The sequence below is a fragment of the Hylobates moloch genome, unplaced genomic scaffold (assembly GCF_009828535.3).
Source record: "Hylobates moloch isolate HMO894 unplaced genomic scaffold, HMol_V3 SCAFFOLD_18, whole genome shotgun sequence".
Lineage (NCBI taxonomy): Eukaryota > Metazoa > Chordata > Mammalia > Primates > Hylobatidae > Hylobates > Hylobates moloch.
Genome location: NW_026652293.1, coordinates 46,598,532 through 46,625,438, shown reverse-complemented (window position 1 = coordinate 46,625,438; position 26,907 = coordinate 46,598,532). Strand labels below are relative to the sequence as shown.

The 26,907-nt window shown below is 46.6% G+C and overlaps 1 protein-coding gene and 1 long non-coding RNA gene across 3 annotated transcripts in view; both read right to left on the bottom strand.

Moving 5' to 3' along the window:
- Positions 1 to 1,220, bottom strand: part of VASH2 (vasohibin 2) — a 53,062-nt gene extending 51,842 nt beyond the window's left edge. For both annotated transcript variants that reach the window (XM_058430871.1, XM_058430872.1), the window contains exon 1: positions 1,186 to 1,220. The gene's annotated coding sequence lies outside the window, so the exon portion shown is untranslated. The remainder of the gene's footprint in view (positions 1 to 1,185) is intronic.
- A 2,601-nt stretch (positions 1,221 to 3,821) lies between these two features.
- Positions 3,822 to 8,231, bottom strand: LOC131381864 (uncharacterized). Its single transcript, XR_009210878.1, has 3 exons — positions 8,099 to 8,231; positions 7,623 to 7,707; positions 3,822 to 3,931 (listed from the first exon to the last, which is right to left on the bottom strand). It is a non-coding gene; the product is annotated as an uncharacterized LOC131381864 (long non-coding RNA).
- Positions 8,232 to 26,907: the final 18,676 nt, after the last annotated feature.

Here is a 26,907-nt window from a genome sequence, read left to right as displayed (position 1 = left end):
ACAGTGAAACCCCGTCTCTACTAAAAATAAAAAAATTAGCCGGGTGTGGTGGCGGGCGCCTGTAGTCCCAGCTACTCGGAGAGGCTGAGGCAGGAGAATGGCGTGAACCCGGGAGGCGGAGCTTGCAGTGAGCCGAGATTGCGCCACTGCACTCCAGCCTGGGCGACAGAGCGCATGTTTGAGATCTAGAACAGAATAATGGATTGTGGAGGGAGGTATTGAGGATAGGAGAGTATATGGGTTTGGCACCATGGGGTGAATAGGCAAAACAATTTGGTTGATAAGGCACAGATCTTGAAATAACCTGTAAGCCTTGTATGATTTTAGGACAGGTGAAATGGGGAAATTGTAAGGGGACTTTATAGGTTTTAGAAGCCCATGCTGTAGCAGGTGAGTGATAACAGGCTTTAATCCTTTCAAAGCATGCTGTGGGATGGGATATTGGCATTGACCGGGGTAAGGGTGATTAGGTTTTAGTGAGATGGTAAGGGGTGCATGATCAGTCGCCAAGAAGGGAGTAGAGGTATTTTATACTTGTGGGTTAAGGTGGGGGAATACAAGAGGAGGACGCAAAGGAGGCTTTGGATTGGGAAGAAGGGCAGCAATGAGATGTAGCTGTAATCCAGGAATAGTCAGGGAAGCAGATAATTTAAAGTGTCTCAGCCTAATAAGGGAACTGGGCAGGTGGGGATAACTAAAAAGGAGTGCTTAAAAGAGTATTGTCTAAGTTGGCACCAGAGTTGGGGAGTTTTTTTTGTTTTTTTTTTTTTTTTTGAGACGGAGTCTCGCTCTGTGGCCCAGGCTGGAGTGCAGTGGCGCGATCTCGGCTCACTGCAAGCTCTGCCTCCCGGGTTCACGCCATTCTCCTGCCTCAGCCTCTCCGAGTAGCTAGGACTACAGGCGCCCACCACCACGCCCCACTAATTTTTTTTGTATTTTTAGTACAGACAGGGTTTCACCGTAGTCTCGATCTCCTGACCTCGTGATCCGCCCGCCTCAGCCTCCCAAAGTGCTGGGATTACAAGTGTGAGCCACCGTGCCCGGCCTGAGTTGGGGAGTTTTAAGAGGTTTAGAAGCCTGTCCGTCAATACCCACAACAGTTATGGAGGCAAGGGAAACAGGCCCTTGAAAACAAGGTAATGTGGGGTGAGTAGACTCGATATTGATTAAGAAGGGGACACTTACCCTCCACTGTGAGAGTTACCCGAAGCTCAGCGTCCATGATGGTCTAGGGGGCTTCCGAGGCGATCAGGCAGCGTCAGTCTTCAGTCGCTAAGCCAAGAAGATCTGGGAAGGAGTCAGAGAGCCTTGGGCCAGAGTTCCAGGGGCTCTGGGAGTGGCTGCCAGGTGAGTTGGACAGTCCGATTTCCAGTGGGGTCCCGCACAGATGGGACGAGGCTTAGGAGGAATCCTGGACTGCAAGCATTCCTTGGCCTGGTGGCCAGATTTCTGGCACTTGTAGCAAGCTCCTGGAGGAGGAGGTTCTGGAGGAACGCCTGGCCACTGAGGTTCAGGCGTTTGGAAGTTCTTGTGTGCTGGAGATGTGGCTGGGGTTTGTCTCACAGTGGAGGCAAGGAATTGCAACTTCTTTCTATTATTGTACACCTTGAAGGCGAGGTTAATTAAATCCTGTTGCAGGGTTTGAGGGCTGGTATTTAATTTTTGGAGTTTTGTTTAATGTCAGGAGCAAATTGGGTAATAAAATGTATTTTGAGAATAAGATGGCTTTTTGACCTTTTAGGGTCTAGGGCTGTAAAGTGTCTCAGGGTTGCTGCCAAGCGAGTCATGAACTGAGCTGGATTTTTATATTTGATGAAAAAGAGCCTAAATGCTATCTGATTTGGGATAAAGAAAAAGGAGCATTAATCTTGACTATGCCTTTAGCTCCCGCCACCTTTTTAAGAGTAAATTGCTGGGCAGGTGGGGGAGGGCTAGTCACAGAACGAAACTGTAAGCTAGACCAGGTGTGAGGAGGGGCGGTGATAAAAGGATTATAGGGTGGAGGAGCGGAGGCTGAGGAAGAATTGGGGCCTGGCGAGGAGCAGCCTGGGGAGGAGGGGAGAGGTCAGATGGGTCTGTAGAAAAGGAAGATTAGAAAGACTCAGTGACGCTTGGGGTTGGGACTGAGGGGACAGGTGGGAGGGAAAGAAGGAAGATTTGGGATGAGTTGCATTGGGAACAGAGACTAGAGAGGGACCAATGTGTAAAAGAATGCCTGGATATCAGGCACCTCAGACCATTTGCCCATTTTAAGACAAGAATTATTTAGATCTTGTAGGATGGAAAAATTGAAAGTGCCATTTTCTGGCTATTTGGAACTACTGTCGAGTTTGTATTGGGGTCAAGTGGCATTGCAAAAGAAAATAAGATGCTTAGATTTTAGGTCAGGTGAGAGTTGAAGAGGTTTTAAGTTCTTAAGAACACAGGCTAAGGGAGAAGAAGGAGGAATGGAAGGTGGAAGCTTGCCCATAGTGAAGGAGGCAAGCCCAGAGAAAACGTAGAGACACGGAGAAGGGGTGGGGGGTTCTTGCCCTCCAGAAAAGCAGAGAAGGGGTCAGGGCATAGAGATATGAGGTCGGGGTGTGGAAATAAGGGATTGGGGTGCAGAGATATAAGAGGTTGGGGCACAGAAATAAGGGATGGGGTGCAGAGATATAAGAGGTCAGGGTGTGGAAATAAGAGATCAGGGCGCAGAGATAGGAGGTTGGGGTACTTGCCCTTCCCCCAGAAAAGTGGGGCTTACCGCTAAGGGTGAAGGAGAAGGGGTTGGGTGTTTCTTGCCCCCCAGAAAGGCGGAGAAGGGGTAGAGACATGGAGAGAAGGGGTTGGGGTACTTGCCCTTCCCCCAGAAAAGTGGGACTTGCTGCTAAGGGTGAAGGACCAAGGCAGGCATCCCTGCGTGGTCTGACACCTCTGAAAATGTGGGTGAATTATCAGAGAGACGTCTCTGCAATGATTAAACACCAAGGGAAGGCTGCCTTCCCAGTCCGTGACCGGCGCTGGAGTTTTGGGTCCACGGATAAAACGTGTCTCCTTTGTCTCTACCAGAAAATGAAAGGAATTGAAATTAAAAGAAGGGAGAGATTTAAGTGTGGCGCCAAGATTGAAAGGAGAAAGAGGTTGAGGGATAGTGAGGGAAGTTGGAGAAGAGACTAAAAAGAGGCCACTTACCGGATTTGAAATCGGTGAGATGTTTCTTGGGCTGGTCAGTCTGAGGACCTGAGGTCGTAGGTGAATCTTTCTCACGGAGCAAAGAACAGGACAGGGGATTGATCTCCCAAGGGAGGTCCCCCGATCCGAGTCACGGCACCAAATTTCACTGACGTCGGTGTGAAGAGACCACCAAACAGGCTTTGTGTGAGCAACATGGCTGTTTATTTCACCTGGGTGCAGGCAGGCTGAGTCCCAAAAGAGAGTCAGCGAAGGGAGATAGGGGTGGGGCTGTTTTATAGGATTTGGGTAGGTATAGGAAAATTACAGTCAAAGGGGGGTTGTTCTCTGGCGGGCAGGAGTGGGGGTCACAGGGTGCTCAGTAGGGGAGCTTTTGAGCCAGGATGAGCCAGTAGAAGGAATTTCACAAGACAATGTCATCAGTTAAGGCAGGAACAGGCCATTTTCACTTCTTTTGTGGTGGAATGTCATCAGTTAAGGCGGGAACCGGCCATCTGGATGTGTACATACAGGTCACAGGGGATGTGATGGCTTAGCTTTGGCTCAGAGGCCTGACATGAGCCTTATGGTGTTGTGCCATAGTAAGTATACAGTAGCACCTATGAAGTGTTCTTGCCTTAAAAAAGCACAGTTGAACCTGTAATTAAGTGTCTGGATCTAAAGAACAACTTTTAGGAACTAAAAGGGATATCTGAGGAGGGCGAATTACTTGAGGCCAGGAGTCTGAGACCAGCGTGGTCAACATGGTGAAACCCCAACTCTACAAAAAAATACAAAAAAAAATTTTAAGTGGGGATAGAAGAAACAATTGAGTGACACCAGAAGGAAACAGTCAAATTCAGAATGTGAGACAAATGTTACACTGTCTCTAACAAATCAGTGGCAAACTGATGGCAATGGGGAAAAAAAAGTGTGGGATGGGGTGGGGAATTACCCAAATAGAACTGAAAAGATTTAAGATATATAGCAATCAAATGCAATGTGTGGGCTTTGCTCTGATTCTATTTCAAATAAACAGCTATAAAACCAAAGCCAACCAAAATAAAACAAACTCGTATGAGAGAACTAAGGAAATCTGAATATAGACTAAGCATTATATAATGTTACAAAACTATTGATAATTCGTTAGGTTTATCAGTGACGTGGTTATGTAAAATCTCAGGAACACATAATGAATATTTATGGGTGAAATGATACAATGTTTAGGACTTGCTTTACAATGTTGCAGTAAAAAAACAGTTGGTAAAATGCTCATAATTGTTGAAACTAAAATATGGTTACACAGAGTCACTAAATGATTTTCTCAATTTTTATGAATGTTTGACATTTGCCATATAAAACAAAGACAATGTGTGTATTAATAGCTTATTCATAAATGTATCAGACACATCCCATGTGCCGCCTCACATTCCCTAGGTCTAGCTTTTCTCCTTGCTCCACAGCTACCTCCATGGCCAACTAGATCTGTGCATTCGGCCATCTGTGACTGACTAGTCACTTGCTCAGAAGTGCTCAGCTCTCCATTTGGCTGCTGCTGCACAACAAGGCTGGCCAGCCACCTGTCTGGAGTCTCTGGTCCTCTACCACTTCTGGACTCAGGTGAAACACCACACTGCAGGATGTGGATCTGGCTTCCGAGCAGCCAGAGGGGCTGGATGATGCAACCTAGGGAATTAATTCCCTATGGGGAGCATGTTGACCAGTGAGAAACAAGATAGGAGGGAGGCCGGGCGCGGTGGCTCATGCCTATAATCCCAGCACTTTAGGAGCCTGAGGCAGGTGGATCATTTTGAGGCCAGGAGTTTGAGACCAGCCTGGCCAACATGGTGAAACACCATCTCTACTAAAAATACAAGAAATTAGCCCGGTGTGGTGGTACACCCCTGTAATCCCAGCTACTCAGGAGGCTGAAGCATAAGAATTGCTTGAACGTGGCAGGCAGAGGTTGCAGTGAGCCAAGATTGCCCCACTGCACTCCAGCCTGGGGAACGGAGTGAGACTCTGTCTCAAAAAAAAAAATTAAAATTAAATAAAAATAAAAACCAACAAACCAGGATGGGAGGGAGCTGGTCAGATAAATTCCCTTTCTTCCCTCCTATGAACTATTCTGAGTTATGGTTTTCCAGAATAGCCTGTCCAGAGATATCCTGTATGGCTGAGCAGACATACCTACTAAGTAACCTGCCATGGCTCTTTGCCGCTGGTCATGAAGCAGTTGCCTATATGATAGCATGCCACCTTGCATTGCTTTTCATCCTAGCCAATGTCATTTCCCTTTTTACTCACTCTGTCTGCCTTCCCAATCAGCATTTATTCTTTGTTTCAGATTCTGCTTTCTAGAGAAAATGAGTTAAGACAACTGGGTCACAAGTAGTTCTAGAAAGCAAATCCTCAAGATAAATTTTGGGTTTGTATAGCTCACCTTCCTGAAATCAATAGAGACCTCTCTAAGGCAGATGGTGATAACCCTGATATGCAATAGCACCATAGCTTTCACTTGGGTTTAATTGGGGTAAACTGTATGGAGAGCAAGACCTTGGAAGATCAAGTGGCTGTGATAATCAGCTCAGAAACAATGATAATTATAAGGCACTGGAGATCTTGGAAACAAAAAATAGCAGGCTCGGAGCCAAGTCATACAATGCTTTAAAGCCAGAAAGCTTCTATGGAAACTTTAAGAGAAAGTCTTATTTTGTGTATTCATAGGATAGGCTCTTAAAATCAAGCCCAAGATCAAAGGGTAGCAGAATGACAAAGGAAATTAACGAATGCCCTTTATAGGCTGCCAGGTCAAAGTGAGAGCCCAGATAGGAGAAGATTGGGACACTGAGACCTGGGATAGGGATATCAGAGTGGATGGGCATCTTGACCATTCAAATGCCCTGAAGTCTCCTGCCCAAAGAAGACCCACTTCCTCATGACTTGTTCTCCTCAAGACCTGACCCCACCCCTTATTGTCTCCAACAATACCAGAGTCAGGTTATAGCACAGCCCATACTGGGGAGAAAATGCCCTGCTCTAGGGAGAAAAAAGCATACTTGCCAAAGATATTGCAGAGCTTGGCTAATGTGGACTGGCAGGAATTGTGGAAACGTGTGTGGACTTGACTGGGTGTCAACTTGACTGGGTTAAGGGTTATCCAGATAGGTGATAAAGCATTATTTCTGGGTATTTTTGTGAGTTGTTTCCAGAAGATATTTGACTTTCTTACTCCCTGGACTGAGTAAGGAAGATCTGCCCTCACCCAATATGGGCAAGCATCACTCAATCCATTGAGGGCCCTCATAGAACAAAAAGGCAAAGCAAGTGCAAATTCTCTCTCTCTCTCTCTTCGTGAGATGGGGCATCCATATTCTCCTGCCCCCAGACATCAGACCTCCAGGTTCTTTGGCCTACAGACTTTGAGGCTTATGCCCAAGCTGCCCCCACCCCTTCTTCTCAGGCTTTTGGGCCCTGGACTGAGAGTTACACCATCAGCCACCCTGGTTCTCGGGCCTTTGGACTCAGACTGAATTACACCACCAGTTTCCCTAGTTTCTCCAGCTTGCAGACAGCAGATTGTGGGACTTCTCAGCTTTCATAATTGCCTGAGCCAATTCCCATAATAATTCCCTTATATATCAGTGTATATATCCTACCAGTTCTGTTTCTCTGGAGAACCCTGGCTAATACACACATACAGAACACGAGAATTAACATTCAGCGGGGAAGGCTGGAGCTTGTCCTAGTTGTTTTCTGGGATGGCTCTTGAAAGCCTGGTCTCAGCAATGGCCCACAATAAGCAAAGTGGAGAAGCCAGATATCCTTATGTATTATTCAGGAAGGAGTCAGAAGACTCAAGGAGGTGGGAGTATTTGAAGTGTTTCCTAGGTATGGCTCAAGACCCCACCACCTGCCTGGTTCCCTGGGCTGGCCCAGAGGACACTCCCTGCTAAGCCAATAAAGAACACACTATTGGCTAGGCATGGTAGCTCACACCTGTAATCCCAGCACTTTGGGAGGCAGAGGCGGGTAGATCACCTGAGGTCAGGGGTTCGAGACAAGCCTGGCCAACATAGCAAAAACCTGTCTCTACTGAAAATATAAAAATTAGCTGGGTGTGGTGACACACTCCTGTAATCCCAGCTACTCAAGAGACCGAGGCAGAATTGCTTGAACTCAGGAGACAGAGGTTGCAGTGAGCCGAGATCATGCCACACTACACTCCAGCCTGGGCGACAGAGCGAGATTCCATCTCAAAAGAAAAAAAAAAAAAAGAATGCACTATCGAGGAGGCTTTTGGAGGCATTGGTTTGGGTGGTACTGGCTCTCCTTGTAATCCAGAGTCGTCAGTAAGGAAAAGGCTGCTATGGAACTGAGTTCCCTATTGTTAGTGGAGATGATAAAAATCCCAGAATTGCAGGAGCCAGGTGGGAGCACTTCACCATAAAGGACAAGGCAGCCATACTTACCACAACAGACAGCAAGGTAGAGGGGCAATCAGGATGACCTTCTCTGCAGGGACTCATGGTGCTCGGCTAACATAGCATAGTGTTCCTAGGGGAAGGGTAACCACAGAATTTATTGTCCAAACTGGGTCACTGTTGAGAGCAAAAAGGAATGCTAGTCATGATTACACAGGAACAATGGGTAAATACCAGTGGGTGTAAACCAGGACCATCCCAATCAAACTGATACCTGTGGTCACCCTACCAAGGGGTGAGGTAGAAACACAAGGGGTAAGATATAAACACATATGTTAATATAAATATAATACATGGGTTTGCCTTTCCTGCCACAGACTTCAGAAGTACCACCATCTGAGAGCTCATAGATACCTTATCCATTGACATATTAACCCATGTAACACTTCCTCCAAACAAGAGAGCTATTTTATGGTGAAAGAGGGAATGAAAATGGGCTGATGACCGTGGTCTACTGGCCTTACCATGTACCACACATGCAAGAGCAGCTGATCTGATAGTATCGTGGAAAAGCCTGTTGAGATTCAGATAAGGCAAAGCGAGGCGACAACATCTCACAGGGTTGTGGCACAGTCCTCCAGGTTATAATACACTTTGAACTAAAGACCAGTATATGGTACTAATCTGTAATGGCTAGAAAGAATGAATCCAGAAACCAAGGGATGGAAGTAGAAGTGGCCACTTTCACTATTATACCCAGTGATATATTTGAGGAATTTTTGTGGAACTTTGTTCAGGAAGTCCCGGAACTTTGGACTCTGTTGTGTTAGAAGTTCTGGTTTCCCAGGAGATATCTCTGTGAGGGCACATACTCACGTTCCACTGACCTGGAAGCTGTAACTACTTACCTGGCTGCCTTGAGCACCACAAGTCGGTGGGCAAAGAAAGGAGTTAAAGTACAATAATTATAATAATTGGCCAGGTATGGAGACTCATGAATGAGCCTGTAATCCCAGCACTTTGGGAGGCCAAGATAGGAGGATTGCTTGAGCCCAAGAGTTCAAGACCAGGCTGGGAAACATAGTGAGACCCTGTTTCTACAGAAACATTAAAAAATTAGCTGGGCATGGTGGTGCACACCTATAGTCTTAGCCATTCAAGAGGCTGAGGGAGGAGGATCGCTTGCGCACAGGAGTGCAAGGCTTCAGGGAGCCATGATCACACCACTGCACTCCAACCCAGGCAACAGAGCAAGACCCTGTCTCCAAAAAATTTATAAAACCTTTAGCAGCCTGGATTATTCCTCTTGGATTGCAGGAAGTCCAGGGGATTCACTGAGATACCTCCTAGTACTTCCACTCCTGGTAAAGCAATTATAACTCAATAAGGGCTGTTCAACTAAGAGCTTCAGATCCCCACCTCCTCCCCCAGATACAAAGATCATCCAATCAGGCAACCAATCTAGATGAACCAGCTGAAGTGTTGGACAAGAAGGAAGTCTAGCATGGGTGGTGGAGAAGGGAGATGATGAATATCAATTATAGCCTTAGGACCAGTAACAGTAGCTTGAATCAAGCCTTCTGTAGCTTGATACATCTGTCTCTTCCATTAGGCCTTCCAGAAAATTGCAATTGCCCACAACCTTAAAGGGAACTTTATAAATAAATGGATTTGTATTTCCTCTCTTAGAAAAGAGGTAAAGAGTTTTTATTTTGTTTTATTTTAAAGAATTGCAGCTCCATATTCTAATGTGGGAGTCATCTATAATGGAAAGGCATGCCTTCTGCTCTGGGGCAGTGATTTATTTTTACCAGAATCAATAGGCATAGCATATATGAGTTTGCTTTAATTGTCTACAGGGCTTCAACCAGCACCACATCTACAGCTTACAGAAGGTCCTATCCGTTGGCATGTTACCCCACACAACTTTTCTGATTGGTGAACGGGTAAGCTGTATTAGATATGTCTTCTAACGTCTTCTCAGATTTCCTTGGCCTTGACTGCTGCTGTAGCCAACCAGCTCCACCCAGTCCCACTGCCCAGGCCCTTCTCTCTGGCTGCCATTGTATAACCAGAGTGACTAGCTTGTGGATGTACTCTCTGGCTCCTCCTGCCACTTCCACACTTGGATAAAATATTATGCAACAGGATATGTAATCTGGCTTCTGAATGGCCACCAAACGGTCTGAGAGACATGACCCAGAAGCATAAGGGTTAACTCCCTGTGGAGCAACCATTGGGAAACAGGAGATGGGAGGTTTATGAGGATAATTCCCTCACCTACCTCCATTGGTGGATTTCTCTTAGGCAGGGTTTCTCTATACAGCCTGTCCAAACACTTGCCACATGGTCAAGTGTACACACCTGCCAAGCAACCTGCAGTGTCTTTTGAGGCTCATTATAAAGTAGAGGCCAGAGTAGAAACCCACCACCATGCATTGCTTCCAGTTTTCCTTGCCTCAATTCTCTTTTTTCCTACTCTTCTTATTCTGAGTTAACACCCCCCAAATAAAGCATCAGCACGTAATCCTTGCTTCAGGCTCTATTTTTAGGGCAGTGGGTCTCAAATTTTGCATCCCCTAGGGGGCTCATTCAAATGTAGATTCTGATTCAGTGAGTCTGGGGTGAGTCCTATGCATCTACATTTCTAATAACTCTCCCTGATGCTGCTAGTTGAGGATCCCAGTTTGAGAAGCAAGTTTTAGGGAACGTGGGTTAAGACATAGCCTTAAGAAAAAAGTTGAAGGCTAGGTGGGCTCATGCCTGTAATCCCAGCACTTTGGGAGGCCAAGGCAGGTGGATCACCTGAGGTCAGGAGTTTGAGACCAGCTTGACCAACGTGGTGAAACCCCATCTCTACTAAAAATACAAAATTACCCAGGCATGGTGGCGCATTCCCATAATCACAGCTACTTGGGAGGCTGAGGCAGGAGATTCACTTGAACCCAGGAGGCGGAGATTGCAGTGAACCAAGATTGCACCATTGCACTCAGCCTGGGCAACAAGAGCAAAACTCCATCTCAAAAAAAAAAAAGAAAGAAAGAAAGTTTTAAAATTGTAGTTGAGTTAATTATTTAAATGAAAAACAAAGCTGGTGTGGTGGTTCATTCCTATAATTCCAACACTTTGGGAAGCCAAGGCAAGCACATTGCTTGAGCCCAGGAGTTTGAGACCAGCCTGGGCAACATGGTGAAACACCATCTCTACAAAAAAACATACAAAAATCAGCTGGGCGTGGTGGTGCATGCCTGTAGTCCCAGTTACTTGGGAGGCTGAGGTGGGAGGATCATCTGAGCCTGGGGAGGTTGAGGCTACAATGAGCTGTGATGGTGCCACTGCACTCCAGCCTGGGTGACAGAGTGAGACCCTGTCTCAATGAAAAAAATAATAACAATAAAATAAAGAAAAACAAATGTAAAATTTTTAGAGGAAAATGACCCATGATCAGAAAAAATTATGGGGCAGAATTCTTCATAATAAGTATCAAAGCTGACTCTGTTTGCCCACGTAGGAAAAAAAAATATTAAAGAATGCTGAGTAGCTCACAGAATTTCTTGTAGGACTAGAGAACTATGCTTTAGGCTAAGCTTCCAAGGTCAATATCCAAAACCACATTTCAGCACCGGACTGATGAGGAATTTCTGCTACCACCTTTGATTCTAGACCACACAACTTACATTGCCTCCAAATTGACTTTGCTGGAGTGGCCCTTGTTGCCACCTCCAATGCCATTTCTGTGTAGCGCTCCACCTAACACACTCAGTGGACTCTGAATTCCAGACTTTTCAGCCATCAGCCATTCTCACCACATAAATAGATGTTTAGGGCAGAGCCTGTTTCCTCCCATTGCTTTATTGTGGACCAGCATCCCACACGGGTGAAGTTAACTGGTGGAACCCAGGTAACTTATTTGTGCCCTACCTACAAAGAAGACTGGGGAGGGAGTTTTTTAGATTTTATCTTAGGGAAAAAAGACTCATATGGTGGGAAATTCCACAGACATAAAAAGAGTGTGTTCAAAAGAGGTTGCATCCCATTACGGGGTTTTTATATGAAAAAAATACATTTAAAAAAAGAGGTTGCACAATTCTGAGACTATTCTAGATGTCTTATAGGATTGAACAAATAAATAAATATATTGATGTTGTTGGGAGACGGTGTTCTCACTATGGAAGAAGAGATATACAAATATGGAATGAGGGGAAACAAAAAAAACAAAACAAAACCCTGTGGCTCTGAGTCAAGCAGAGGAAACAGAAATTTTTAAAGGAATTTAAAATTTAGAAAAAAAGAAACCCTGTAGGATGAATTGGAGTTGTAGGTATTGATAAGACCTCATTTCTAAAATATGTATATATGCATGTATTTATCTACATATTTATGCATGTTTGTATGTATTATATACGTATATCTACTAGTGCCATATGCTGAAACAGCCAAGAAGCAAAGATGCTCCAGTAGCAATGAGCAAGCCTGGAACCCATACCTTGGTTTTTAAATACCATTCCCCAACCGTCAGAAAACAAAACAAAACCCAGGGCTCCTTGGTGAAATGGTCATTTCCAGGGCCAGGCGCAGTCTCACGCCTCTAATCCCAGCACTTTGGGAGGCCAAAGCAGGCAGATCACAAGGTCAGAAGTTCAAGACCAGCCTGGCCAACATAGTGAAACCCCATTTCTACTAAAAATCCAAAAATTAGCCAGGCCTGGTGGTGAGCGCCTGTAGTCACAGCCACTCGGGAGTGTGAGGCAGGAGAATTGCTTGAACCCGGGAGGTGGAGGTTGCAGTGAGCTGAAATTGCGCCACTGCACTCCAGCCTGGTGACAGAGCGAGACTCCATCTCAAAAAAAAAAAAAAAAAAAGGAAATGGCCAGTTCCATGGCTGGTGCAGGGTAAATACAAGATGAACCCAGATTGCCTTTGTATTAGGGCTCTCCAGAGAAAAAGAACCAACAGGTTATGTAGAGATAATATTAGAGGCTATTTATTATAAGAATTGGCTCACATGGTTATGGAGGTCAAGAAGTCCCATGCTCCGTTGTCTGCAAGCTGGCAAACTGGTAAAGCAAGTGGTATAATTCAGCCCAAGTCGGAAGGCCTGAGAATTGCAGAGCTGATAGTCTAAGTCCCTGTCTGAGTCCAAAAGTCCAGGAACCAGGACCACTGACATCCAAGGGCAGGAAACGATGAATGTCTCAGCTCAAACAGAGACAGCAGATTCACCTTCCCTCCAACTTTTGGTTTAACTCAGGCCCTCGGAGGACTGGATGAAGCTACCCACATTGAAAAGGGCCAGGTGCTTTATTCAGTTCACTGATTCAAATGATAATATTTTCCAGCAATAATTTCATGGACATATGCAGAAATAATATTTTATCAGCTATCTGGGCATCACTTAGGCCAGTCAAATTGACACCCAAAATTAACTCTCACAATCTTATTCTGTCAGAAATTAGCTGCTTAAAAAATAATAAGGGCATTTCACAAAGGCACAAGGACAAAGAGTTAGCTTCCACTGCTCAAATCTGGGACACTTTCAGTACAAAATAATAACAGTAATGAATTACAAATCATTGGGAAAAAAATAGGAATTCATAAGTCCATATTGGTTATAAATAGATAAATAAATGGGGAAGAAGGGAAGATCCTCGTGTAGAATACGATGCCAGTGTAGAGAGAGTGCTAGAGTTAGAAAATCATCATTTGGCAACCATTGCAATAAAGATTAGTTCAGGCAAGAATCAGAAACGGATCCTAAATCTAAGGGGGATATTTGGATGAGGAGTAGGCTATGCATGATATTAAAGTGTCTTCCGGCCGGGCGCGGTGGCTCACGCTTGTAATCCCAGCACTTTGGGAGGCCGAGGAGGGCGGATCACGAGGTCAGGAGATCGAGACCATCCTGGCTAACACGGTGAAACCCTGTCTCTACTAAAAATACAAAAAAATTAGCCGGACGTAGTGGCAGGCGCCTGTAGTCCCAGATACTCGGGAGGCTGAGGCAGGAGAATAGCGTGAACCCGGGAGGCGGAGCTTGCAGTGAGCGGAGATCACGCCACTGCACTCCAGCCTGGGTGACAGAGCGAGACTCCGTCTGAAAAAAAAAAAAAAATAAAGTGTCTTCCTCCAGATTTCTTATTAGTTGCAAGGGGAAAAATAGTAACTATTCAGTCAAATAGTAATACAACAGGTGTAACTTTTGACCATGTGATCAAAATTAACATCACCGTTGACGGACAGATGGACATCATATGTATACAGAAGTGATGTCCTGGGAAGAACACAACATTCCCCATGCAATATTCTGGCTGATAATCCATAGCATGAATCTAACCATGAAAAAACATCAGACCAATCCAAAATAAGGATGTTCTAAATTTTTTAAAAACTGCATTTTTTTTTGAGAAGGAGTCTTGCTCTGTCACCCAGGCTGGAGTGCAGTGGTGCGATCTCGGCTCACTGCAAGCTCCGCCTCCTGGGTTCACGCCATTCTCCTGCCTCAGCCTCCCGAGTAGCTGGGACTACAGGCACCCGCCACCACGCCCAGCTAATTTTTTGTATTTTTAGTAGAGACGGGGTTTCACCGTGTTAGCCAGGATGGTCTCGATCTCCTGACCTCGTGATCCACCTGCCTCGGCCTCCCAAAGTGCTGGGATTACAGGCATGAGCCACCGCGCCCAGCCCAAAACTGCATATTTTAAAACTGTCAATAAAAGACAAAAGCTGTAGAAATGTTTCAAACTGAAGAAGACTAAAGAGAGAGAACTGAATGTAATAGATAACCATAGACGGGATCCTGACCTGCAGGAAAAAATATAAATGATAAATATAAATGATCAACTGACAAAAATTGAAATATACATATTAGATTAGATAAAAAGTATTGTATCCATGTTAACTAATAACTATCCATTAACAACATTAGTGATATAAGAGAATATTCTTAGTCGTAGGAAATACACACCAAAATATATAGAGAAAAAGGGGCATGATATTTGCAACTGGGTAAAGGGTATATGGGTGTTCTTTGTACTATTCTTATTCTTGCCTCTTTTCTGTAAGTTTTAAATTATTTCTGAAAAGTTTTTTTGTTTTTGTTTTTGTTTTTTTTTTTTGAAACGGAGTCTCTCTCTGTCACCAGGCTAGAATGCAGTGGCGCGATGTTGGCTCACTGCAACCTCTGACTCCCTGGTTCAGGCGATTCTCCTGCCTCAGCCTCCCGAATAGCTGGGATTACAGGCACATGCCACCACGCCCAGCTGATTTTTTGTATTTTTAGTGGAGACGGGTTTCACCATGTTGGCCAGGATGGTCTTGATCTGCTGACCTTGTGATCTGCCCACCTCAGCCTCCCAAAGTACTGGGATTACAGGCTTGAGCCACCATGCCCGGCCTTCTGAATGAAAAGTTTTAAAGGATGGGGACTGAAAATACATAATAAATATCCACTATAATAACCTCATGAGATACATATTATTATTTCTGTTTTACAAAAGAAGAAACTGAGATTTAAAAAGTTAGGCAACTTGCACGGTAATGTAACTAGTAAGTGTCAGAACTGGGAATTAGACCTAGATCATTTTAATGTAATTATTTCCTTTTTCCTTTTCTTTCTTTTCCTTTTTAATAGCAAGAAGAACATCGATTTAAGTGGTAATAACAGACACTTCCCAGACGTCCTGATGATCAAAGAGTTTATACTGCCCTGTTACTTCAAACTTTTGCCTCCAAGGGAAGTGCCTGGAATTTCAGATTCATCTACATCTCTGACCTATCTCTTGGAGGGGGGGATTCCAGAGGAGGGGGGAAATGGCAGAGAATTAGACACTAAATGACCACGGTCAGGGGAAAGAGCCAGACTAGGATCTGAATAATCCATGGAGAGCCTCGGGCCTGGATAATAGTCCTTCCTGCAGGTTTAGGGTTCTAGGGTGCTTTGAGGACATTTGGCGAGAGGGAGCAGAAATTTAAGCCTTTCTTGGATGACAGCTCCTCTTTGTCCAGAGAAGAGGATCATCTGCTGTAAAATGACTGCCTTCTCTTACAATGGCAGCCTTCAGGGAGAAACCTGCTGTCACCTTTTTAACAGTGCAGCCACAGGCTCTGTGCCTGGCCTTCCTAGGAAAGCAGCCATCCTGCAACTGCTCGGGCCTGGCCTCTGCAGGGGTTTCCTGGACAGATTTATACAGAGGGGAGCTGTTGCTCAGATGCCTTGGGACAGCAGGGGTGGTGTGGGGAAGTTCCCCTTTGAGCTCCCTGGCACTTCAGAAAGACAAAAATGAAATGAGCTTAATAAGATAGCATCTTTATTCCAAGGGAAATGAGAACACACTGCTACAGGCCTGTCCAGTCAGATGAGCAAGACCTCAAGCAGTTAAGCTGGCGGCATGGCATTGGGATTGTGCAGGAGCCAGGCTGGGGAGTTTCCGAAGGTCCAGGAACCTGTGTGCTGTGAAGGGAGCTATACCTGCTCATCTCAGCTCAGCCTGGAATGTCCTGGGCGAGGCAGGTAGCAGTCCCTACCTATTTAGTGAATGCCAGAGGATTTGTATTATGAATAGTCAGCAAAATTAGAGTCAGAAACTCTTCCCTGAGCACAATGGGTGCATCCCCTTCATGTCCGGCCGGTGAACAGCATTATCTGAATTCAGACTTCTCCACTATTCCCCAGAAAACATACAGCTCAGATTCCTCCTGTATCAGTCAGGGGGCAAGCAGGGTGCAGGTGGAACTCTGAAAAGGGTGTAAGTGAAATAAACTTGTGAAGGGAATGTTAACAGAGGTATAGGCAGGATGAAGGGAAACACCAAGGATGGCGAAGCATCCAGGACTGGAAACATCTGGAAAGCTCCCCCACCGAGGCCTGGAGGAGCCAGCAAGGTCAGGAGCCCCAGCCGCCTGAGGGCAGCCTCCTGTGCACAAAGCAGGGAAGAAAGTGGATTTGGGGAACAGACAGAGACTACCTCATGCATCCCCAATCTTCAGGACACTGGCACATACCCCATGCCTTCTGGGGGCATTTCACACAGAGATAAAAGGGAAAAACAGATCAGACGTCACAGGACTGAATAATACATGAAGGAAAACAAGACATTGGTGTGTTCAGACTGTCAGCGCCAGCACATTCAGAGGCTGAATCCACTCCTGGATGTACCGGATTGAGACAAGGAGCCCATGGCTATATAGGAAGGGAGTCCAACCTTCTTTCTTGATCCTCCCTGAGCATCCAGTTTGAGGAACGGGTTCAGCATTAGAAATGTGCCAACAGGCTGGGCACGGTGGCTCACACCTGTAATCCCGGCACTTTGGGAGGCCAAAGGTGGGCAGATTACTTGAAGTCAGGAGTTCGAGACCAGCTTGGCCAACATGGCAAAACCCTGTCTCTACTAAAAATACAAAAATTAGCCAGGTGTGGTGGCAGGCGCCTGTAATCCCAGCTACTCGGGAGGCTGAGGTGGGAGGATCACATGAGTCCAGGAGGTGGAGGTTGCAGTGAGCCGAGATGGTGCCACTGCACTCCAGTCTGGGTGACGGAGGGAGAATCTGTTTAAAAAGAAAAGAAAAGAAAGAAATGTGCCAACGGGTCTTCCTTGATCATAACACTTTCCTAGGCCTCATGAAAGATGGCAGCTATTTGGGGAGCAGAATGAGTGCCCAGGACAAATGCATCTTTTGACAGAAGAGGTGCTATGACAAGCTCAGGAGGAAACCCTTCCCCTCGATATGACCAGTATGTATTATTGCTGACATTCACCAACAACGTACTGCATGCCAGACATTGTTCTCCATGCTTCTCACGGACTCACTCCATCCTCACACAACCTCCCTAAGAAAGGGGTGCTGTTGTGTGTCCTCCCCCACCCCACATTCATGTGTTGAAGCATTAACCCCTAGAGCAACTATATTTGGAGGTGGACCCTCTAAGGTTGTAATTACAGTTAAGTGAAGTCATAAGGGTGGAGCCCTGATCCAATAGGATTAGTGTCCTTATAAGAAGAGACACCACAAAGCACTTTGTCTCTCTCCTCTCACTGTGCCTCTCTTTCTATCCCTCCCTCACACTCTATCTCTCCACATGCACGCCATGTGAGGACATAGGGAGAAGGTGGCCATCTACAAGCCAGGAAGAGCACCCTCACCAGAAGCCAAACTTGCCAACACCTTGATCATGGATTTCTAGCCTCCACAACTGCGAGAAAGTAAATGTCTGTTGTTTAAACCACTCAACCTGTGGCACTTTGTTATGGCAGCCTAATACAAGCACTATCAATATTCCCCCTTTATTAGCGAAGAAATTGCATCATAGGGAAGCTAAGTGGCTTTCTCAAACTCACCCATTTGCCTTAGATTTTGGTCTCTTCATCTCTCAGCGTCCTGCTTTTCTTACAGGAAACGGGTGGGTAGAAATAGATCAGGGGTCGTAGCCTCAGATGTCAACTGGGAGGCAACAGATAACAGAAACAAGCGAAGTTGTCTGCACGGGGGTGTGGCAAACTGGAGAGGGCAGGCCCCCTTAGAAAGAGACAGCCTCTGGTCAGGCGCCCTGGCACATATCTGTAATCCCAGCACTTTAGGAGGCCGAGGCAGGCAGATCAACTTGAGGCCAGGAGTTCGAGACCAGCCTGGCCAACAGTGAAATCCCGTCTCTACTAAAAATATAAAAAATTAGGCTGGGCGTGGTGGCGCACACCTGTAGTCCCAGCTACTCAGGAGGCTGAGACACGAGAATCACTTGGAAACCTCCTGGGAAATGGAGGTTGCAGTGAGCTGAGATCATGCCACTGCATTCCAGCCTGGGCAACAGAGCGAGACCCTGTCTCAAAAAAAAAAAAAAAAAAAAATAGAGATGCAGCCTCTAGTCAGCGTCAACCAATCACTGGCCAAGTGCCTTGTGTTCTCAGAGCTACACTTTTTCAAGACATCTGGATCTTTTTAGGAAGTGTTTTGATTTTTCAACTGTTGGCAAGAAATTCCATCACAAAACAGTGTACAGGCCAATGAAGACACATCTATAAGACATCTCAGTGTGCAGTGGCCAGTTTTTCCTTTCTGGGCTAGATTATTTTTCTATACACCTTTCTCTTCCTGCCTCTCCCCTTGGCCATCATTCTCTGCTTTCAGCATCGTCCTTCCTTTCTTCCTTCCTCTTTCTTTCTTTCTTTCTTTCTTTCTTTCTTTTTCTTTCTTTCTTTCTTTCTTTTTTCTTTTTTTTTTCTTTCATGGAGTCTCACTCTGTCACCCAGGCTGGAGTGCAGTGGCACCATCTCGGCTCACTGCAGCCTCCACCTCTTGGGTTTGAGCAATTCTTCTGCCTCAGCCTCCCGGGTAGCTGGGATTACAGGCATGGCCACCCCACCTGGCTAATTTTTGTATTTTTAGTAGAGATGGCCTTTCACCATGTTGGCCAGGCTGGTCTTGAACTTCTGACCTCAGGTGACCTGCCCCCCTTGGCCTCCCAAAATGTTGGGATTACAGGTGTGACCCCACTGCGCCAAGCTTCAGCATTATTCTTGCATGCAGATGCTAAGCCCCTGCCTTTGGGGAAATGAGAACCAAAACGATGCAGACTTGTTTTAAGGCATAATCAGTGCAAAGAGTAGACTTGGCCATGCCATATGTCTTTGAGTCTGCTTCCTCTTTTAAAAGTTGGTCCAGTAACACCCACCTCACAGGAGTTCCATAAAGATTAAATAAGATGCTGCAGAGGGAAGCAACTGGTGAAGAATGAATTCTCTATGTATAGAACTCCTGCTGCGTATCAGAGACATTGCGCCTATGCTTTCCATACATCATTAGGTGTCTGAGCTACGTATGTACAGTTGACTCATGGTTTTATTGGCTGTAATACGTTTGAAATAGATATGATTGGTAAAGTTTTTTTTTCTTTTTTTTTTTTTTGTTTTTGAGATGGAGTCTTACTCTGTTGCCCAGGCTAGAGTGCAGTGGTGTGATCTTGACTCTCTGCAGCCTCCGCCTCCCGGGTTCAAGTGATTCTTCTGCCTCAGCCTTCCAAGTAGCTGAAATTACAGATGCCCACCACCACGCCCAGCTAATTTTTGCATTTTTAATAGACATGGGGTTTCACTATGTTGGCCAGACTGTGGCCAATCACTGGCCAAGTGAACTCCTGACCTCAGGTGATCCACCTGCCTCGGCCTCCCAAAGTGCTGGGAGTACAGCCGTGAGCCACCATGCCCAGCCATGATTGGCAAAGTTCTAAAAGGCGGCAGGGGATGTTCTACCGAGCCCAGGGGCATGGCTGGGAGGTGAAGAAATTGTCAGGAAGGGGTGAGAGCAGCAGTGATCTCATCCCTGGAAGACAGGCACAAAACAGCCTCCCTCTCTGCTCTTGAGAGATTGGGAGGCGTAATCAGTAACAGCGTTTGTAATAACACACTCAAAGTCCTACTCAATGCTTAATAGCTGCGTGCAGAAATTCCAGTGGGTCCAGTTTTAGTTGGGCTAATGAGGGTTAAAAACTCTCCAGGCTGCCCAAAATACCCTCAGCAAGGTTCCCTGAGAGGGATTTTATTTACCGCACTACTGATTAAGGAACAGTTTATCTACTCTAGATCATCTTTCACCAAAGCCTTTATCAGTGTATTGTTTTGGCTGCTGATGGTTTGTTTTATTTTTTAAATAAATGAGAACAGATTATTTGTGTTCCAAGGCCATGACTCAAGTTAGCTGTTTGCCAGCTGTGAGGGAGACAGAGCTGGATCCTCTGGGGCCAGCCCTCCCTTTGCAGAGCCGGAGGGAAGTCACAAGGATGAAGGAGTGAAAAATGAGGAGTCAAAAATTCACTTATTTCCAGGTCTTGCTGGGGAGCAGCTCAGTGGGGCAGTGGCGATCTGGGGAGGACTAGCCCAAGAAGAATGAATGGGCTAGAGGCCAGGTGGAGGAAGGAAGGCCAGAAACAAAGTGGCAAGGGACAAAGAGGTAGAGCAGAGGGAGGCATCCAAGGAGGTGCATCATCGGAGACTTCTCTGAGAAACTGAATACATCAGTGCACAGGATTTTATTTTATTTTATTTTATTTTATTTTTCAGATGGAGTCTCACTCTCTCACCAGGCTAGAGTGCAGTGGCACGATCTTGACTCACTGCAACCTCTGACTCCCTGGTTCAAGCGATTCTCCTGCCTTAGCCTCCCGAGTAGCTGGGACTACAGGCAGGTGCCACCATGCCCAGCTAATTTTTGTATTTTTAGTAGAGACAGGGTTTCACCATGTTGACTAGGATGGTCTCGATCTCTTGACCTCATGATCCACCCACCTTGGCCTCCCAAAGTGTTGGGATTACAGGTGTGAGCCACTGCACCCAGCTATGCACAGGATTTTAAAGGGAGGACAGCACTGAGCAGGAGGGAGGACCTGAGTGAAGCTGCACTTCTGCTGGATTTAAACTAAATCTGCTCTGGGCAGATCAAGGAAAAGCTTGAAGGATATGACTTAAGGAAGAATCTTCTACTGAAAGAGCCAGGAGACCCTAAAATGCATTTTCTGAATAGATAATGGAGATGCCTTTTGGGTAGAGAGCAGCACTTGCTGGATTTGGGGTCAGCCCCGTCAATAACCCGTGGAGAATCCTGGGCATGCCCCTCCCCTCTCTGAAGTTTGGTCCATAAAACGAGGGGGCTGAACGACATCCCTTTTTCTAAAACTTGGCTGCACATTAGAATCACCTGGGAACTGCTAAAAATCCCCATGCTTAGGCCGCAACCCAGACAGTTTCGATCAGAATCTTTAGGAGTGAGGTCCACAGCTGGAATACTGTACATGATCAAGTTTGAGACTTGCAGAGCTAGATGGTATCTAAAGGTCTCCATCAGCCCTGACATTCATTGAGTTTTTTTTTTTCTTTTTTTTCTTTTTTTTTTTTTTGAGACAGAGTTTCACTCATGTCGCCCAGACTGGAATGCAGTGTGTGATCTCAGCTCACTGCAACCTCTGCCTCCTGGATTCAAGAAATTCTCCTGCTTCAGCCTCCCACGTAGCTGGAATTACAGGCACCCACCACCATGCCCAGCTAATTTTTATATTTTTAGTAGAGATGGGGTTTCACCAGGCTGGTCTTGAACTCCTGACCTTAGGTGATCCACCTGCCCCGGCTTCCCATAGTGCTGGGATTAGAGGCATGAGCCACCACACCCAGCCTCATTAAGTCTTTCAGAAAAGGAAAGAGGGGGTGGCTGGCAGGCAGTCCTCAGTAGAAGCAAAGCATGGACCAAATGGCTTCTTGAGTGTTCCATGGTCCATAAGATTCAATGATTTGAGACCCTGAGTGGGTGGGAACTTGCTGCCAAGTTCCAGCCAACTGTTTCTCCCCATTAATTCACTCCACAAATATTTATTGAGCATCTACGTGCCTGGCACTGTTGTAGGCTCCAGGGATACAACGGGACTCTCTCCTGTGTTCAACTATTGGGAGAGACCTGAAACCACAAAGTTAAAGAGGAGTGCAGGGTGGTGCAGAGAATGGGAGGGAAAGGGAAATTTGGGAATGTGATTCACGCGGAGTTTTTCAAACTTACACATTATTTGCTCAAATCCCTAAGGTTTCTATGGACCTGTCCTTGTCCCATTAATCTCATTTTCCTTTCCTCCTTCAACTCTGGGGTCATATATATCTGAATTTAGCGAGCAACAGTAGGGTCAGAAAAATTCTGCTCCCTGATCCCAAATTCACGCTCCCAGGTATATATCAGGTCTTCCCAGTTGAAACATAAGCTCCTCACAGTTGAGGATTGGGCCTTGCGTCTTTGGGGAGCAGATGGTGTAGTTTAGCATGTGAGGGCTAGAGACAGATGGCCTCTTACTAGAGACTATCACTGTGTGACCTTGGGCACAATACCTAACAGCACCCAGCCACCTAACTCAGCTTGCATCTGCAAAACAGGGATTGTAATAGCACCACCTTTTACTAACCATTAGATTGTTGTGAAGAGAATTGCCTGAATTAATACAGGCAAAGCAGTTATTAACAAAGGCTGGCACGTGACCAACACTCAGTTTGCGGTGACTGTTATTATCCTGGAGCAGAAGATGTTAAATGTGCTTGTGATGAAGCTAATGAAGTATGTTGGTATCTGCTCTTTCTCATTTCTCATCAGAGCATGGGGCTGATATGTTGGTTAAGGTAATGGCAGATGCTGTAAGAGGTAGGCCCTGAAATCCAGTGGCTTCATTCAATAGGAGTTCACTCTTCTCTCACGTAAAGTCTGATGGGCCTGGGGAGGCGGTGCTGGGCTCCATGCAACCATTTAGGGTGCTGACGTGCCATCATCTTCAAGGCATGAATCCCGAGGCATCCCAGGGCTTTGACATCCCAGTGACACACCACATGAGGGAATGAGTGCAGAGTCACACGGAAGGCTTCTGCAGGCCAGGGAGTGGCATCACTTCCACCCATATCCCACCAACCAGAACTCAGTCGTATGCCACAGGCGCCTGGGAAAGGTACCCAGGAGGAAGTGCAGGAGGGGCTGAATCTTATGTTCCCCCAAAATTCACATGTTCAGATCTAACCCCCAATGTGAAAGTAGGGAGAGGGGGGTTTCCTAGGGGGTCATGAGGGATTAGTGCCCTTATAAAACGGATCCCAGAGAGCTGGCTAACCCCTTCTACCATGTGAGGATGCAGCAAGAAGCCTCTGTGAGGAATGGGCTGTCAACAGACACCAAAGCTGCCAGCAACTTGATCTTGGACTTCTCAGTCTCCAGAACTGCGAGAAATAAATGGCTGGTGTTTATAAGCCACCCAGTTTATGGTATTTTTGTTATAGCAGTCCAAACAGACTAAGACAGGGGCCTCTAGGACTCGGCCTCCAGGGTCTTCTTAGCGGGCCAGATTGTCTCCCATCTCAGGCGCCCAGACCCATGGTGGCTGTCCTGTCTGCAACTTGCTCCAGGACCACTGTCCATGTGTGGGGCTCACTCCTCCCATCTCCTTCTTCTCTGGCCTTCTCCTGTTACTTTTCTCCTCTTCCTATTCTCTCTCCAAGGGCATCTACCCTCTACTGAGCTCCTGTGGTTGGAGAAAGGTTCATTGTTTGGCCATGGAGGCCTTTGGTGGAGAAGTGCCCTTGGGGTTTAGCAACAAGGGATGTTGAAGGGTGGAGCTGCTAGAGGAAACTTCCAGGGAGGAGAGCCGTGGCCACTTCCACCTGCTTCCTGTGAGACCAGGAGAGCACAATCCCAGGCTGCCAGGCTCCTGGGAGACTGGAAGGGCTCTTAGACTCTGATGACCTCCCTGATCCGCAGCAGCTGTACCGCCAAGGAACTTAGGAATGCAAACTCACAGCCCCCTCCCAAACCAGCTAAATCAGAAACTCAGCTCAGAAAAGTCAGTAACCTGCCCCAAGTCACACAGCAAGTAAGGGACAGGACAAAAGCATTTGAACAAGACTTTCAGATGATTGGGGTGCACGCAGGTCTGACAGTCCCTGCTGTAGGGATGGATGGGGCCCACAGGAAGGGTGCAAATGGGAAAGTGCTTCTTACTGCCCTCCAGTGGCCATAAAGTGAACAACAGTCAAGCCTCCAGCTCTGGGGTCAAACTTGGGGTTGAGGTGGCAGCAATGACAACAAGTAGATTAGGAAGCAAATTCAGAAGGCACTGGGAACCCCACAGTGCCCAGCATGGGGCTTACCTGGGTCTGCCTCTTGGACAGTTTTTAAGACTTGAACTAGAGTCCAGCCCAGAGCCAGACCCAAAGTCTGTTTCCAGAAGGGTGAACCCACCTACATTTACATTTCATAGGGGCCAGGCACAGCTGGCTGGAAGAGGCATCTGTGGTTGGACCGATGAACCCATCAGGGTCTAGGCTTTAAACTGCTGCCGTCATCCTCAGGGGGCACCAAGGCAGGCAGAGTCCCCTCTTCCCTGGGAGAGCACAGAACTCCAAGCTAGGGGTGCAGAGTAGAGCTTGGGATGTGAGGGAGGAGAAGCAGCAAAGCCACTGCCCAGCTCATCCAGAGGAAGGACGGATGGGGCCCCTGTAGCAGCATGCGGCAGCTCGGCCACCACGAGCCCCAGATGCCAGTGCCCAGCCCCTCTGAGCCTGGGATGGTGGTCCTCGGATGCCCCACTGTTCTTCTGGGTGTACCACGTGGGCCACAGCCCCTCAGAGTACAGATCACTCAAAAGTAAGGTGGTTTTTAAAGATACATTTCCGGCCGCAGACTTGAAAGTACGTAACAGTTGTTAAAATAAACATGAGAAAGCATGAATGGATCTGTGCTTTCAACTTTATTCAACACAAAATTGTCATCAGAGAGCCTGACATAGATAACCTCAGGTTCTTTCCAGGTATCTGACTCAGGAGCCGGTGGATATGGCATGCTGGACTTTTTGCTTTGCCAGAAGATCCCAAGGACCCTCCAGTTTGGGAATCACCAGTCTGGCTATCATCATCATCATAACCAGAAGCCCAGATTGTGCACTTCTCTACCCTGGTGTATCTTCCCCAGCCCCTGTCACTGGCCAGATCCTCACTGTGAGGCCCCGAAGATGAGGTGGGCACAGAAAAAGGGGCACCTTGAGGGCACCAGGGCGGCTGCCCAACAGGTTGGGTGCAAAAAACCTCTCTTGAGGGTCTGCACAGGCCCCGGCTCCACGGAGTAATGCAGGCAATCGTGTCTCAGGCCTTGGGAGGCAGAAGAGCCAGCAGCAGTTCCATGCCAGGTGGAAGACAGCCTACATCTGATGCCCTCAGGTTGGTCATTGGCGCGGACTCCTCCTTGGAGACATCCCTCTGTGTCGTGGGGATGGACTGGCACCTGTCTGAGGCTGAGGCTGCTGCCAGCCACTCCCTGCTCAAGGTTGATCTGACCTTCTCTTTCCCAAGGAAGCCAAATGAGACAGCAAAGGCCTCCCCTGGGAATCTCAAGAGTGGGGCCCTCGTTCCGACTCCATTCTTTTCTAGCCATGCATCTTTTGGTAAGCCTGGGTCTGAGTTTACTTTTCTGCAAAATGGTTGTTTGAGTGAGGCTCCAGGCTTCTTTATAGGAGGCACTTATGAACACCAATGTACCCTAAAGAAGGGGAGTGGGGTGCTAGAAAAGGGCCTGAAAGCACAGGCACACTCTTTTGCTTAGATTTTTTTTTTTTTGGCTTTGCCGTTTCTTTTTATTACAGATTGTTTATTATTTTTACGCCAATACATCTGGTACAGGTGAGTCTTCAGTTCTTCAGAGAAATAGCATGAACATCAAATGCAAATAATATTATTCTATTTATGATTTGTTTTCATAATTGAATACTAGGTCATGATAAAATTGCTGACATTTTTTAGGCAAACTCAGTATAAAACAGACATTTCAAACATTTATGTATAGCCCGACAAGATATCTCAGTAGACTTATCTTTTGCTTAGATTATAGGCTAACTAGAGATGGCTCGGGAGCCTTAGGGACTGGGGACCAGGGCGATACTGAGCCCCTCCCAGACATCTCTTGGTGCTGCCACTGGTTACGTGGCTCAAAGCCTGCCTCCCTCATGGGGTGGTTGCAATGGTCAAATGAGATCACGCAGATGAAGATGAAGCCCTTCAGGAACTGTCATCCTCTCCACAGATGGAGCATATGCTTAGCCCCTCCTACAGTAGGACCGCAACCCTCTAGCCAAGAGCCTGACCAGCATTGCTTACTGACGGCACAGTGAATGATGTCCCCAGGACCCCTTCTGCAGAAGAGCCACCAATGAGCACTTTCCCAGCCCTGCACCATGCACCAGCTGGGCTTCTTCCCAAGCCAGGGACGTTGTCAGATCTGCCAAGCCCCCTAGAGCACTATTTTCAGGAGGAAACTCCCTACTCATCAACAGCCCAGGTGGTCCTCTAAATAGGTGGCCACAGCCTTCGAAGGCTTGAGGGCTTTATTCTAAGTGGCCAGTAGTCCTCAAAAGGTGACCACTGCCCAATTATTGCAGGAACATGGGGATGCTGGTGAAACATGAAATTCCAGGGCCCCATCCTGGGTCTAAGGAATCCATTTTTGGGAGTGAGCTTGAGCGATCTGTGTTTTTTTTTTTTAATTATAAGCACTCCTGTTTATTGTTGCACACACTAAATTTGAGTTTTGGAAAGGAACCGTCATGAGATCTGGTCCCCTGTCCAGAAGAGACTTCTTGTGAACCATTCAAATTCCAGAGACTCTTTCCCATTTCTAAAGATCCCACCTTATTTTGGAGGATAAGGAAGCGACAGCAATGCATAAAACTTATCAGCCAAGTGTCCTTTGGGAAGCGTCAGCTCAGACAGCGCAGGAAGAAAACCCGAGATCAAAAGGAGGACTGGGGAGGTCAGGTTTTAAATGCACTTGCAGCTTTTGCTAA